The sequence below is a fragment of the Centroberyx affinis genome, unplaced genomic scaffold, assembly GCF_046629955.1.
Source record: "Centroberyx affinis isolate AG114_WGS23_722 - 3 ecotype Tasmania unplaced genomic scaffold, CSIRO-AGI_Caff_v1 ptg000106l_1, whole genome shotgun sequence".
Classification (NCBI taxonomy): Eukaryota; Metazoa; Chordata; class Actinopteri; order Beryciformes; family Berycidae; genus Centroberyx; species Centroberyx affinis.
The window spans coordinates 187,306-201,110 of NW_027278808.1; positions in this window are offsets into that span (position 1 = coordinate 187,306).

Genomic DNA, 13,805 nt, shown 5'->3' on the forward strand with positions numbered 1-13,805 from the left:
TGACGTCGTGTCACTGTCAGAGTTTTAATTAAAGGCAGTCTATGTAAGATTTTCACTTTAATACAGCCCACAGTCTTCTCAGTAGGTCTAAATATGCGGTGGAGGGATGAACTTCTAATCTACTCATTCCCCATTTGGTTTGTTTTTGTCTGTATTCGGCTCAATGTTTTTTTTATGGGCCGTAAAAAAGCTCCTCCCCTTTAGCCGGAGCCCCTCCCACCCCTTATAACCGTCCAGGCTCAACCAGCTCTGTCTCCGAGAACGACGGGTGTGTAGTGCTAAATTCAGAGGAGGAGAAACCAAAGAACCCCGGTCTGCCTCCCAAACTGTGTTTGATAGAGCAAGATGAAACAAGACTAGGTCAAAACCTAGTATATGGCTGGACCGTGTATGAGTGTGCCACGTGCCACGGCCGACCAATGGTGTAACTCAGTGGTTCTCAACGTGGGGTCCGGGGACCACCAGGGGTCCTTGAGGGCATTCCAGGGGGTCCCCAGCAAATTGATGAATTGTTAAACTTCATTATTTTGGCATTTTAGAATGACTATTTTGATCAGTTTCACTGTTATCTCTCTACCTACAGTACAGATAGTCATGGAATTCTATACAAAATCAGATCTGACAATAAAAAATATTCTCAGATTTGGGTCAAAGGGATAAAATCGCATCAAATGGGGGGTCCATGGCTCTAATGTGGACTAAATTAGGGGTCCTTGATATGAAAAAGGTTGAGAACCACTGGTGTAACTAACTCCGCTGTAGACTGCTAATACAGAATAATAGTCCATACATCCATACTGATCGTTCCAGCGCGTCCCGTCTCTCTCTCCACCGCTGTCGTCTCCACGGCGCCCACGGCCCACATCGATCCAGCCGATCCAAGCGCCAGGCGCTCTGTTACCCGTCGGTGCCGAAAACGCTGGAACAAATCGGCGGCCAGCTAGCGGCACTGGCCGGAACCGTGGCCCCGGGAAACTTCGGGATGGTTGGAAATAAGCCCTCGGCGTGATGAAATCTCCATGCTTGTTTGTGTCTCTCTCAGAACAGAGGGGCTTCAGGTGGACTGAGCTCGCGCATATGCATCGACATAAACGGTGATATGATATAATTGTATAGATTCTACTTTAGCTTCAGCTTACATGCATGATATTGGTCAGCCTGATTACTGTGTGGGAGAAACGGGCTCCTGATCTCAGCGGAGAAACTAGACGGCGGAGAAAACGAAACTGAAATTTCTGGCTCTGTGATCCTATGATGTGCCACGTGCCACGGCTGACCAATGGTGTAACTTGATCACTCAGTTACTCAGTCACTCAGTCAGTCAGTGACAGACATTCACGTTTGTAGGGCTGGCCCCGCTGTTGCGGTCCAGCCAAAAAAGAATCAGTAGAGCGCATACCTCCAACCACCAACACTATGCAACTGTCAGTATATGCCACTTCCACATGTTGGATTTTCAGTTAATAATAATAATAATAATCAGAAGTTAATAATTTCTTCCATGCCACATCACCAACTTGTTTCACATTTTCCTGACTGGACCTGAAATAAGACATGAGATCTGCCTGTTTTATAGTTGATTATCTCAACACAACATGACCAATCAGCTCTCTATCTGTTCAGTTTCCATCAGTGCTGCCCTTCTACCACTGGACCAAGGTTTGGAAAAATTGGCAGGTCGGTTCTGTCTAAACTGGAAATGAGCTCTCCAGGGCCTCCATGTTGTTTGATTGGACCAATAATGGAGGGGTTGCCTCTTCTTCTTCTGCTGATTGGCCACAAAGTTTGATGGTGTTACGTGAACCTGTTCAGCAGTTAGTCGATTTGTACAAAAGTTTCAGGGGGGATGGTGGGGTCTTATGGGGACAAACAATGTGATAGTGGCGAAGACAGCATGGAGGGTGGGACCAGCTGTTTACCATTCTGTTTATATTGTAACAGCACAAAGATAGTTCTACACTCAAAAGCAGTGGTGGAAAGTAACTAAGTGCATTTACTCAAGTACTGTACTTAAGTACAATTTAGAGGTACTTGTACTTTACTTGAGTATTTCCATTTCATGCTACTTTATACTTCTACTCCACTACATTTCAGAGGGAAATATTGTACTTTTTACTCCACTACATTTATTTGACAGCTTTAGTTACTAGTTACTTTGCAGATTTAGATTATTAATACAAATTATAAATCAACTAATAAATTATGATATATTTTTATAGGTTAAGCTATCCAGCAGTATATAAAGTAATTAAAATTAGCTCCACCTTTATCAGCTGCAACATTAAAGTGATGAACACATTAATGCATCGATAATTATAGTCCAATAACATGATATATATGATTCTGAAATGGGCCATTCTGCATAATGACTACTTTTACTTTTGGTACTTTATGTATATTTTGATGCTAATACCTTTGTACTTTGACTTAAGTATGATTTTGAATTCAGGACTTTTACTTGTAACAAAGTATTTTTACACTGTGGTATTGCTACTTTTACTGAAGTCAAAGATCCGAATACTTCTTCCACCACTGCTCAAAAGACACGCATGTTACGGATGTTAGGTATCAGATATTCCAGCCATTGCCCTTAACCAAGGCACTGCCTCAGAATTGGAGTTGGTCCCTGGGCACTGCATTGTGGCTGCCCACTGCTCCTCAGTAGTTAGGATGGGTCAAAGACAGAGGACAACTTAACGTTATTGCTCTAAGCTATTACAGGATGCTCCACATCGATGAATCCCGTAATGTACTGTACATTTCAGTACACAGTTGTTAACCCATCAATGTTAAATTGATCAAATTAAAGATTTTATAACATAGCCTACCTCTGTACGTTTGAATGGAATTCTTTTATATACTTATTATAATTTGATGGAAGGTTTCCATCACACTGAGCACTAACAGCTGCAAACATTAAAAAAAAATAAAATAAAATAAAAAAATAAAAGGCAGTAGTGAAGCCATGGGTGGTGCAGTGTCCGGTCTGGATTTGGGGTTTGGGTGGTGTGGCTGCTCTTTGCTGTCTCCCTGACCCTGACTCCCTCAATCTATTGTTGCTATGATACTGATAGAATGGACATTAACTTTAAAAGGTGATCATACAAAATATCATCCATAATATTTATTATACAATGGCCTGGATGAATACTTTATTCTGATTGGCTGGAGGGGTGCTGGTCATTTCAGATAACCACATGGCTCTGACATATCTTCTTATCACAAGGATGCCAGTTAGGAGATGGGCATCACTTTTATGGCATCAACAACATCTTTAGCAAAACCAGGAATACACTTATTTTAGCTTTATTAATTTGTACACATTGAGTCACCTGAACTCTGCTGGTCTGTCTCCTCTAATCTGTGACTCCTGCCTCCGTTTGGCTCTGTTAAACAGATCAGTGCATGTATTCAGAAGTTACAGGACTGATGGCTGTCTATAGGAGACTTTTTAAACGACTATATTCAGTTTAACTCAAAGATAATATATGATAGGCTGCACCACTGCAATTTATTTAGCTAAAGCTAATGTTTAGTTACAGTTAATCAAACAACAATAGATAGCTACATATTCCTTCACTCTCCTTGCCCTGCTAGGTACCAATAGTTACACTAGGCTATAGTCATTTCAGTTACAACGATGGCTCATATGAAAATGACCTGTATGTTGCTTTATCACTCACATTGGGCTGAAAATAAGACAGAATGTCTAGATGATTCTTTCTCGACAGTTTCACAACACAACCTGTCAGCTCCGCGGCTCAGATTGAACTGTCTGTCTGTCATTTGATTGTGTGTTTGTTTAACGTGCCCCAGCTTCCCGGTTGGGCGGAGTTTCCGTTTTTAAGCACTGGGATTGGCCTGAAGATGCTTTTTTCCTCTGTGAAAAGATGCGGGGCTAGTCAAAAAATATTCCCGACCGGTCCACAGTCAGAGCGGCCCGATGTCCCGATGGCCAGTCCATCCCTGAAAGGTGCGTGCCCCCCGCCCACGGGTTTGCTTGAAACTCCAGATGGCCAGCCTATATTCTCTAAAATGATTAAATATCAATAATAACTGGCTTACACATTTGTTGATTAGGCTAAATGATTATTGGCATGAAGAGGGATGAAATGGGGGATGGCAGTGTATTGATAGGTTGTTTTATGTAATGCCTGAAGAGGGCGCCCTAGACTGTGGTAGGCTACTTAAGGAATTGGTTCTCTGAGTAAAGTTGCTTTTGAATGAATGATCTTGGTGTGCGTGGTTGCTTCAAAACAGGCAGTTTTACAAAGGGGATGTTTTTGACAATTGTTATTTCAAGGGGGATGGCATCCCCTCGCATCCCCCCTCAAATAACTAACTAACTCACTCATACATAACTCATTTCCATGACTCAGAACCAGAAGGCCTGAGGCTGAGCCTGAGAAAGGCAAAATTGGTTCATTTTGTATTTCCATGACAAATAGAGCTAACCGGGCTAACGTTATGTTTGTTGCTATGCTGCCCCACTATACTGGCTGGATGCTACTAATGTTATAAGCTGTTTGTCTGTCAAGATAATGTGACACATATGATGAGCAAGTATTTATAATTTGTGAAAAGATTTTGGAGGCGTCCTGTCCACCTGTTCATTTATTACAGTCACCTGTTATTTTCCTACCAAGATGGTCGTGTGTTGATGGAACAGATACTTAGAATAGACTATCGAATAAAGCCAAAAAAACTAAACAAAAATCCATGGCCATCATTAATTGGTCAATATGGTCTATTTTGATGTGACACAGTATGGCAAATTTAGGTTATTCTTCTTTGCTCTTGCAGAGGGGGCTATTTTACTTAACTCTTACATAGTGTACTTTTAAAACTTCAACAGTTTTTTTTTTCCAGTAAGCCAGACCTGTTATGGGGCAGCAGGTCTCATGTTTACACAGACTGTCCCGTAACCAAAAGGTCACAGGTTGAAGCCCCACAACAGCCCAGTGTGTCCATCAACAGCCTGTTGAAAAGAAGACTGTGGATCACTGTGGATATGAACTTCAGCTTCATATCTAAAATTCACACCTTCCCTTCTAATGCTTTATCAACATAATTTCTCTGAACAGCCACTAGAGAGCGACCTTCATCTGTTCAGGAGGAACAGGGAAATGAGTCTCAATACAAAACTGACCGTGGATATTTATTAGTAACCAGGGGCCAGTGTGTCAAAATATTTTCTGATAGGATTTTAGTAATTGGATTGGATTAAATCAGAAAATTGTGTGTTTCAAAACTGATAAATGAGGTTCTGATCATTCAGATTGGGATTTGGATCGGCTAATCCAGTCCTACTTTTAATCAAGTTTGAATGCTGTTTCTGCTTTTTTCAAAACTCAAAAGGCAGAGATTAGGATAGTTTTGATGCCAAAAATCAGAATAATCTCGATTCCACTGAAAGGCAGGATTCAGGATGGAAGGGCTTCATATAGAACCGAGAAATTGTGATGTGAATGTGAGGATGTGGGGAAAATACAGCCTGTACAGCTTGAATATTAATGTAAAATAGTATTTGATGTTAACATTTTATTAAACCTTTCTAAACAAAGTCTCGTACCAGCTGCCACCGCTGCAGCAGGATCAACCAGCTGCTCTGGGATCCTTGAATTAATGAATAAAAACGGACAGAGAATTGGGAAGTTTTGTTTTGAATTGTTTTTGCCATCCAATGAGACTTTGAATTTGCATAAAAGTAACATACACATCGTCTTTTACACCTTTTCACCTGGTCCACTCACTTTCTTGGTCTTTTTGGCCTAACAACATGTTGTAACACTATTTGTCCAACAGGTGGCAGGATAGATCTATTTAAAGGCTGCAAATCTGGATTCAGAATGAAGCTGCCTTGATAATGTTTTGAAAAACTGAAAAGATCAGTCTGGTCTCGGATTGCTAAACAGGGGATTTACCTCCTCTCTCTTTTCTCTCCTGGGTTAATTTCCGAAAATACCCACTAGATATTTGCATAGGGCAGGAAAGAAATCTCTGCTATCTTAAGTGTGTTTCTGTGGTGTACATGGTGGAAACTTCACAAGTAATGGAGCCAAAAAAAAATCTTTGTACAGTCGTGAGGTTTATCATCACATGAACACATGAAAAAATCCCCCTCTCTGCCAAAAACCACCTTGAGTTACATCTGATGACAGCAATGACAATAACAGAGACCATCTATGATGCAATTCTTTGTATATTTTCATACATATTTTTCATTCATTTCTTCTCTGTCTCAGTGTGTTCTGCTGCTGTCACTTTGCACACCGTCATAATGCTGTAACTCAGTGGTTCTCAACGTGGGGTCCGGGGACCACCAGGGGTCCTTGAGGGGGTTCCAGGGGGTCCCCAGCAAACTGATGAATTGTTAAACTTCAGCATCATTTCATTTACAAGCAGTTAACACAGTTAGAGAATGTAGAAGAATGACTGTTTTGATCATAGTTTCACTGTTATACAGTACAGATAGTCATGGAATTCTGGACAAAATCATATCTAACAATAAAAATATTCTCAGATTTGGGTCAGAGACACAAAATCTCATCAAATGGGGGTCCGTGGCTCTAATGTGGACTACTTTTGTGGTCCTTGATATGAAAAAGGTTGAGAATCACTGCTGTAACTCATATTTCTTCATACCTTTCATTGATACATTTCCACTCAATACGTTTGTAACACGTTGGAATTGTCAGTTGCATTTTGTTTACTAAGATAAGATAAGATAAGATAAGATAAGATAGCACTTGAATGAATAAAACTAATATCCCCCATTTGCACTACTCTTGTTTAAATTGCTGTATCCTATTTCTATTTTGCTACAGTAAGGACCCAATTTCCTCACAGGAACCTAATAAAGTTGCATCTGATCTAACCTTATTCAAAGTAACACAGAGACTTTGACTTTCTCCGGGCTTGCAATAACAAAAAAAGTCAGAAAACTCTATGAACCAGTAATCCCTTAAAATGACCTTACATTGTCATTAATTCACCCATCAATTCTTAAAAAATCCGCTTAAAATTAATTAAGGGAGTTCTTAATGGAGCAGACCCCATCAAAACCACGTTAAACACCCCTTAATGTTTGACTGCTTACTTTTACTCTAACTCATTAATAATAATAATAATAATAATAACCTGTAAACCTGCATAAAAGGCATGAAAAGTCCCTTAATTACTAGTGTCTTCATTAATCAATCCATGAATAAATCCCTTAAAAACCCATGATATTAACCTTACCTTTTTTGTTTTGTTTTTTAAGCTATGTTATTTTTAATGGATTCTTAATGTTTATGTAATGGAGAAATTAAGGACATTTCAGGGATAAAATGAAGGGGTTTGGTTTCATAGTGGAAGCTGTGTCCACCTGGGCAGAAGGTACCTGAGGAGAAACATCTCTTCAGGTCTTCAGGATGGATGGAGGATTCCCATCAGCACTGTGATGCTCTGCCACCAGAGGACAGTCTTCTTCTACTGTTTCGGTGAGAATGGGGAAGCGTGATCTCATTCTTGTCTGAGCTGATCAGTGAACACAGAGAACTAATATACAGTATTATGATCTGAGGGTAAAATTATCCACATCACAAAATTCCCTCTAGTAGTAGTAATAAGCAGTGGTGGAAAGTACATTTACTCAAGTACTGTACTTAAGTACAATTTTGAGGTACTTGTACTTTACTTGAGTATTTCCATTTTATGCTACTTTGTACTTATACTCCACTACATTTTAGAGGGAAATATTGTACTTTTTACTTCATTACATTTATTTCACAGCTATAGTTACTAGTTACTTTTCAGATCAATATTTTATATTTAAAACATTTGATCATCTTTATAAAATAACTATAAAATAGCATTGTTATAGATTAGACTACCCAAATTATAGCTAAATTGTTAAGATTAGCTTCACGTTGACAACTTTAAAATGCTGCTTACATGTACATGTATGTCAATAAATCAGTATTAATATTCCAATAATTTCTAAAAAAAAATACAACTCTCTAAATGGGGACAGTTTGCATAATGAGTATGTTTACTTTGATACTCTAAGTACATTTTGCTGCCAATACTTATGTACTTTTACTTAAGTAAGATTTTGAATGCAGGACTTTTACTTGTAATGGAGTATCTTTACATTGTTGAATTGCTACTTTTTTGTAAAAGATGTCAGTACTTCTTCCACCACTGGTAGTAAGGCAAAGTAAGTAAGGCAATAAGTACAATTTCTACTGCCCTATAGCACAAAATGACCATAATATATCTGCAGGGGCTGATTTGGTTGTTCAATACCAATGACTCAATGATTACTTCACCAGGTGCTGAGATTTCTTTCATTTATTTATTTTTTATTTAGCCTTTATTTTCCCCATTGAGATTCAAAATCTCTTTTCCAAGGGGGAGCTGACCATGAAATGGCAGCAGGTGTTACACAAACATACAATGCAGTAGAAAATATAAAAATTGTAAAATATGTACAATAAAAAAGATCACAATTTACATCAGAAACAGGAACACACATCTTGCATAAGACTGTGAATAATTTGAGCTGATTTAGGGGAATAAAATGGTCAAGCTGGAGCTCTGACTGGAGATTGTTCCAGGACCGGGATGCAAAATCATTTCTGGCTTTCAAAACTCACTTTCTGGCCTGTTCTCCATTTTGGAACAAAAACCACTGGACTTTCAAGACCCGGCCCCGGCTGGACAACGGCTCCGGCAGGGAGGAAGTGACATCATGCTCTTTTTAAACTGAGGAGCGGTTTCTTGATTAAAAAAAAAAACAAAGTGACAGAACACAGACCATCCTGAGAAGTTGTTCGCTGAAGCGGAAGTTAGTTTGACGCTAAAATGAACATAAAAATGAACAACAAATATTGATTGAAACAGCTTCTTCAGCAGCATTGTTTCAACAACATGAAGTGAAACTGCTCCATGTTTAGTTTTGGGTATTTTTTTTAGATTTCTGCTTTATTGGACAGTCACAGTAGAGAGAGACAGGACAGACTCTGTGAGTAGAACTGAGCCTTAATGACACACACTCTGCCAGCCAGGTGACACAAGCACAGCCAGTTTTAACTTCTGTCCAGTCAGAGACTATCCTGCCCAATCACAGGTTTTGTTCAAGACTCTCCCAGTCACCTCAACCCACTTGGCATCTTCATCTAGTCAGCGATGGAGATACTGATACAGGTTCTTGACGCCGGCATTGCGTGATCTTAGAGTCATAAAGTTCTATCTGCCTTCAGGATAGTTCTGAGATATTGAGCTTCAAAGTTTTCAGCATCTATTGAGTGCACACCCTCATAATGCTGTAACTCATATTTCTTCATACCTTTCATTGATGCATTTCCACTCAATACATTTGTAACACGTTGGAATTGTCAGTTGCATTATGTTTAATAAGATAAGATAAGAAGATAAGATAGTGAGTTAAATGGAGAGGGGTCCTTTTTTTTTTTTTTTTTTTTTAGAAATTACAGACTCAAAAATCATTATTTTCAAAAAATAACACCACATAGATATAAATAGGCACTCATAGAATAGGTTTGTGTGACTAACTCAGTTTTGACAAAAAAGTCAGATAGAACTTTGTAATTCCAAGGTCATAATTCTATTCTGGACTAAAAAATGAACATAACTTAATAACAAATAGACTAAAAACAGTGATTTTCCAGGAAAAACAAATTGTAATTGTTTCAGTTTCCCATTAGGAAAGTTGGAGCAATATCAGATATTCCTACCCTCTGAGCAATTTTTACACTGATTAGCTGTTTAAAACACATCTAAATGGTTATAGAAGTTAAGGCTAAAATGAGGCTACATAGGGTTTAAAAGTGAAAGTTTAGTAACGTCTACAGCGTGGACAACGCCTTCTGGGGTATATGACAAAAATAAAGCATTATCTTCTACATATCGACTTCTCTGGTACATATTTTTGATATTTACACCTGTTTAGGCATTGTTTATATGTGTAATTATTTTATTTAGCCTTTATTTTACCAGGAAGTCCCATTGAGATTCAAAATCTCTTTTCCAAGGGAGAACTGGTCAAGAAATGGCAGCAGGGGTTACACAATGAAACATACAAAAACAGAAAAATACTAAAACATGTACAATAAAAAAAGGTCCCAATTTAGATCAGAAACAGGAGCACACATCTTGCATAAGACTGTGGATAATTTGTTTGAACTGATAACACTAAATAATGTATTTAGTGCTTGGTCTAAAACTGGGCTGTACATAGCCAAAAAGAATCCAGGGCTTAAGGAGAGCTGAAGCAGAGACGCTCAGTGGGTTCTGCTCACCCACAGAGATCGACAGAGATCACAGATTACTTAATGCCTCTTTAAGCTGAAATAGCAGTTTTCTCAGAAATTATCACCCCAGCTGAGTTTGGATGCCTAAGTCGTCACAGTCCCTGGTTTCTAGACAGTCAGACAGTTTCTAGGAAGCGTTTAATGAGCGGTGGAACCTGCAGGGGCTGACAGGAAGGTATTATGGTGTTTGAGCTGTTCGTCTCCAGCAGACTGACCTCCGTCTGAATCAGGCAGAGAGAGGAACACAACCGGGATGGGGAAGTGAAAGGAGAGAGAAGAGCTGCCATCAGCATTCACTTTGGTAACTTGTTGAATCCCTGGACTGGCTGGGATCTGGGCGAGGAAAGAAAGAGTAAAGCTTTGGGATGAAAAGGCGATGAATAGCCTGCCAGTTCAAGACCTGGTGTCTGATGAGTGTATAGACCAAGTTTACAGGAAGAACACTGACTCGGATACACGTCATTCTCTATTTGTATAGGAGAGAACGTCACATCAAACCGCACACCGAAGTTTGCAACCACCTGCCTCATAAACTTCACTGAACTGGGTCAGGGTTCACTGTCATGCATCCAGCCTACCAAGCAGCATTTTTTAAATACAATTTCAACAATTACAGGGGCATCAATTGCAACATCCACAGGTCTCTGGTGGCCTGTAATTAACACAAACAATGAAGCCACATTTTTACAATAGAATGATTAACTGTACGTTCATGTCCTGGTGGGAGGCGCCGACAGCCGGGACTTGCAAGTCGGCTGCTAAACAGCATTGCTTTCATGTGCTATTTTGTCGGAAAGTCAACAAACCCGGTAGACAAACAACAACCAAACGTCGTGCAGCTTAACAAACTAATTTGATGATCAAAGAAGGTGCAAGTGTATGTGTTTTCTTACCGTTGACTGACAACGGTAAAAACTTGATTTTCTTGCCTTGTTTGAAAGGGTTAAAGGTCATGCCTGCGCCATAACTCAGAAACTTCTCAGTTTCCGCCTTAATCATCCGACTTTGAGGGACGTTCATGTGAAACATGACTTCCAAGTACGAAAGACGTTTATCTGATATATCCGATAACACATGAACACAAGAACACAAAATAAGCTAGCAAAGTCGACCAAACATCCTTCAGAAATGTCTAGCGAAGAGGTAAATACTGGAATATTAATACTTTATCATTTGCTTCTTTGGCTTTAGAACGCGGCTTTTCAGCCATCATAGCTGAAATGTCTTGTGACAGAAAGTGAGTTTTGAATGCCAGAAATCTCATTAGCTGGCATCAGTCATTGAGTCATAGGTCATAGCCATATATTGATCATCAACCCTATCAAACCCCTGCAGATATATTACAGTCATGTTGTGCTGTGAGACAGTAAAAATCTTACAAATTCCACCAGTTGCTGATCTGCACCGGTGTCTCTGAGACAGATTCCTGCATGTTTACTGAACATGACCAGTACAATATGAAGATGAATCAGTCATACCTTCACAGATCAGGTGTCCTCTCTGAGCTCGTTCTGCAGCTTCAGTAGTATTAGGGACAGTTGGGGGGAAATTGGCTTTGTACGAATTGCATGAATTTCCCTTCGCTGGCTTCTGAAACCTTTCCACCTTCAGGCCGTTCAGCTCTGCTTGCTGCTTTTCTGCTGATGTCAAGTGGAAAACAGGATCTGTGTCAACCTCACACCTACAGGCCAACCGCAACACTGCCATGTGGTTATTAAGGTTAGGCACGAAAGCCATGCCAAACGCTTTACAGAACACTACATTTTCCACTAGATATACAGTATACTGGGGGAAATGTTAGTGTTTAGTTTTAATAATATGCAGTTCATGGCATTAAAGGGGTCATAGTCCTGTTAATGTAACAAATGCGCCATTAATGTAATGTAATAAAAGTTATCTGCCATTAACGGAATAACTTGCATTCTCTTAACATAAAATATTACATTATGGAAAGGGCTGAAATCTGTTTCAAAAACATAAAAACTGAGCTGATAATATAATAATAATAGTAGACAAAATTCAATACACAACTGTCACTAATTCACAAATTTGGTTTACTATGGTGCTACATCTGAAAAAGGGATGGAAATGTATGGAGCTCTATGGTGATGGAGAGAATGGATTACATCTAAAAAAAAAAAAAAAAGAAAGAAAATCAATGTTTATGTAATAAAACTGATAATGTACATGGAAAAAAGTTATTTATAACATTTATTACATTAACAGGAAATTTATGACAACAGGATTTTTACACTATATTTTTGCAAATTATTACATTAATGGTTTACTACATAAACAGGAAGTTACTACATTACAGCTATGGATATGTGTGCTTGTGTTTGCTTTGTTTGTGAATCTACCTGCACAAACAGCCAGTTTAGAGGTGGGTGTTATGCAGTGCAAAGTGCAGACACGTTAAGCACTTGTGACTGTTTGCAAAAGCGCTAACACGTAAAGAGAGTGGTGGCAAAACAACACAATGAAGTCCGTTGTGTTACAAAGAAATGAGAGGGAGGTGCAGCGCAGCAAAATGTCAGTTGGGAGCGATTATTTCCAGTACCACGCTCTGTATTTTTATCAGCTGAGATATCTACGCTCCTAAAAATACAGAGCCAAGGCATCAAATACAGTCCAGTGAGTTTCATTCTACTCAGTGAATCAGGCACCAAACACCAAAACCATACGCTGTTACTTACACTTTCTGTCCCCCAAGCTAAAAATAGATCAGACTTGGGTCAAATAGGATTCAGTTACTGTTTTGTAGTTTGTTTTAGTCTACTTGTGTGCCAGATGTATTGTACAATCTATTTCATTTAATTTTCCATATAAATAAATGAAAAATTGTGGAATGACAGAATGTTTAGACAATCATAGAAAATTGAGTGAAAGTCAATTCAGTTTACATTTCTGTGATCAGTAATACATTCTGAAAGGAAACTGTCCTGAAAGAATAGAAGGAATGCTCTTTATTTAGACAGATAGGAACATTAGTTGGACTAATACAAAATAAAGCATATTGTGTTGACATTCACCCCTAAGTACATGTGTGTTTCAAATGCAAAAGTGATACAGTTCAGTTTTCTTCATGCAAGAAACAAACCTTTTTATCCAGTAGCCACAGAGGCTGGTGGATTTCAAAGTTTACTGGTCACTTTTACTGTTTCACAAGCCAAATGGGGTTTTTAGACAAGAAACAAACCTCCAGTCAGTTTGGTTTGGTGCCATCATGGCTGGTGCAGCATAGGCTGTCTAACAAACCACAGTCTGCTGGCTGGTGGCTCCTTTCCTTCCTGACTGACACCAAACATCCGGGATGGAAAATTAAGAAATGAAGAAGTGAAGAAATGAAGAAGTGAACTGAAGAAGTGAAGAAATGACGAAATGAAGAAGTGAAGAAGTGAAAAAGTGAAGAAGTGAAGAAATTAAGAATTGAAGCTTCTCGCCTGCCACTGGTGAGCAGATGTGTCAGTGAGGTGTGAACTACAT